Below are 3183 nucleotides of genomic sequence, written 5' to 3' on the forward strand. Positions count from 1 at the left end.
TCAAAATTAGTCTTTACTTAAGACTGGAACTGAAGCTTAAGTGGTAGAGCACTTAGCAAGTGCTCTGAGTTCAAACTTCGGTACTAAAGAAAGAAAGAGAGAGAGAGAGAAAAAAAGAAAGAAGGAAGGAAGGAAGGTAGGAAGGAAGGAAGAAAAGAAAGAAAGAGGGAGGGAGGGAGGAAGGAAAGAAGGAAGGAAGGAAAGTTTTTACTTAAAGACAGTTGACATCAATCAATATTAGAGAATACTTTATTTCAAAAGATAGAGCTTTCTAAATAAAATATAAAGAAATTTATTCAATCAATGAATAATTTGGAGGCAGTAATCTATTGCAAACACTGTTTTCAGCCTGGGGGTACAGAAATGAACAGCATAGGGGGCAATCTTTGCTCCCTGCCTCATTCTTCATGATGAGGATTGAACCTGGGGCCTTGCACCTGCCAGGCATAGGCTTTACCACACAGCTACACTCCCTGCCCTGCTCTCATACTCTAGTGGTGAACACAGATAAGTGATAAGCAATCAAGCAAACCACATGCATGTTCAGTTGTCATAGACCTATGAAAAAAACAAAGCAGGGAAGGTATGTGTGTGTATGTGTGTGTGTGTGTATGTGTGTTGTGGTGGGAGGAGAGGAGGCTGCACTTCCAAATAGAGTAGTCAGAGAAGGCTTCTCTGCAAGAATGATATTTGAGCCAAGACCTAGAAGTGGGAGGGGCACAGGCAGCTGCAAATGTTTAGGAGGAGCAGTTCTGGAGGCTGGGAAGTCTGAAATCAAGGTGCCAGAAGAGTCCATTTCTGGCATGGGCTCTCCAATTTACAGACAACCACTCTGGTGCTGTGTTCTTGTGTGGTAGGGAGAGAGAGCTCTGGTATCTCTTCCTGTTTCATAAGGACACAAGTTGCATAAGATCAAGGCTCCACCCCGTGACCTCATTTAACTGTAACCATCTCTTTAAAGGCCCTGTCTCCATACACAGTCACATGGGGAGGTTAGGACTTCAACATACCAATCTCTGTGTGTATTGGAGGTCACAAAATTCACTCCATAGCAGTAACTAAAAAGAAGTTGTCAGCCATGTGCCGGTGACTCATGTCTGTAATCCTTACTACATGGGAGGTTGAAACAGAAAAGATCGAAGTTTATGGTCTTCCAGCCCAGACAGAAAATTTTGAGACCCCACCTCCATGGAAGAAACCTGGGTGTGGTGACATACACTTGTCATCCCAGCAACAGCATAAATAAGAAGACTTTGGTCCAGGCCAGCCTGGACTAAAAGCAAGACCCTATCTCCAAAATACCCAGAGAAAAAAGGGCTGGCAGCGTGGCTCAAGCAGTAGAGCACCGCTTAGCAAGTACGAAGCCCTGAGTTCAAACCTTAGTACTGCAGAAAAAAAAAAACGGAGTTGTCATTTACTGAAGTGACAAATAGTGTCAGAAGGGAGTTTGGGGAGCAAGAGTTCCATGTGGAGTAGGTTTGAGGTATTTATTCAACAGGGCAGTTGGCCATAAACTTTGAAATGAGAGGCGAATGGGTCTGGTCTAGAGATAAAAAATTGGGACGTATCAGCCTAGAGACTTGGTGGCCAGGAGACTAGATGAGATCATCAGAGGTGACGAAGACCAAAGGCTGGCCCTGGAGGTAGGGGTGAAGAAGAGGAGCATAGGGGACTCACAAGAGCAGCCAGGGACACAGGAAGAAACTAGGGGCATTCACTTGGTGGAACCAAGTGAAGACAATTTTGTGAGGGGGAGGGGTGAACTCTTGTGCCAAGAGTTGCAGATAAGTCAGGAAAGAGGAGGACTGAGAATTGAGTCCCAGGTTTCCATCACTGTGACAAAATATCTGAGATAATCAACTTATAAGGAGGAAAGGTTTATATTGGTTTACAATTTCAGAGGTTTCAGTCCTTGGTCATTTGGCCTCATTGCTTTTGGGCCTGTGGTGAGGCAGTACGTCATGGTGGGGAACACGTGGTGGAGAAATGTGCTTACCTCCTGGTGACCAGACGCACACCTCAGAAGTGAGTCCTCAGAAGGCCTGAATCACACCTGAGCTCTTACTCTCAGACTCTCTTCCCTAGGTTACCCGAGAATAAGGAAAACTAAATTTAGTCTTTCATGTGATTCCATACCATTTATATCTCGCTTTTGATACAACCTTCAGTTATAAAACTTCCCTAAATGTGAGCACATGTTTTCCTTTAGGTGCCATCTTTCTCTTGGAACAGCATTTTAAAATGCCCAGCAGGTGACTTAAAAAGAGCTTCCAATTCGAGTGGCTTCAGAGACACCTACAGCCAGGTACCAACCTACAGGAACACAGGCTACCACACACCCTTGCAGAGGCCTTTCCTCCCCAACACAGGGCCCTTGCTCCAAAGCTGCCACCAAAGACTGGCACACAGGGGCAGGTGTCATCAGGCAGCTCCCAGGGGAACAGGAATCCAGGAAAAGACAGGGTGTGCTGGAAATGTAACCATTATTTTAGTGTCTCTGACTGGATCCCCCCGCTCCTATCTTTTGTTCTTTGTGGCTTCCAAGGTGGTCCTTTCTCTCCTAGGAGTTAAAGTTGACAAAATCATGAAATGCTCGCTGGTGTTGACTTAGACACTATCCAGCCTGTCCTGTGAGGAGAGTGTCATTCATCATCAGTCAGCAAGGGCCTCTTGTTCCCTGTCCTTAGTGTGGGAGCAACATGGAGAACCATAGGAAGAAACAAAGAGCTGGAGCAAGGTGGCCCATGTACACCTACCTGGAAATGGCCCCAGGCTGATTCTGGGATGAGTCAGAATCAGAATGGAGCAAGATCTGGGGGGTAGAAGGGACTGGATCTCAATTCTAAGAAGCCTCCTGGGTGATTCCAATCCATGCAGACTGCAACAGTGGTCTGCCCAAGTCTGTCCATCTTCAGGAACAGCAAATGGGGAGCTACAAGTCATGTTCCCTTTTCCCAAATCCGAGGTCCCTGTTCTCTACAGGTCTGTGAGGATGTGTGTCGTTATACTTCTTAGAGCATAGAAGTAGAGAATTCCCCAGGCTTAACGAGCTTCCCCAAGTCTTTCATGGAATGGGGAACATCTAATTAAACATTAACGTTTAATCTGGCCCAAGTCTCTATCCCTTAGCAGGTAAGGATTCTTATAGATCCTAAAGACCCCATCTGGTGTCCCCAATCCAGA

Source organism: Castor canadensis, chromosome 15 (assembly GCF_047511655.1).
Source record: "Castor canadensis chromosome 15, mCasCan1.hap1v2, whole genome shotgun sequence".
Classification (NCBI taxonomy): Eukaryota; Metazoa; Chordata; class Mammalia; order Rodentia; family Castoridae; genus Castor; species Castor canadensis.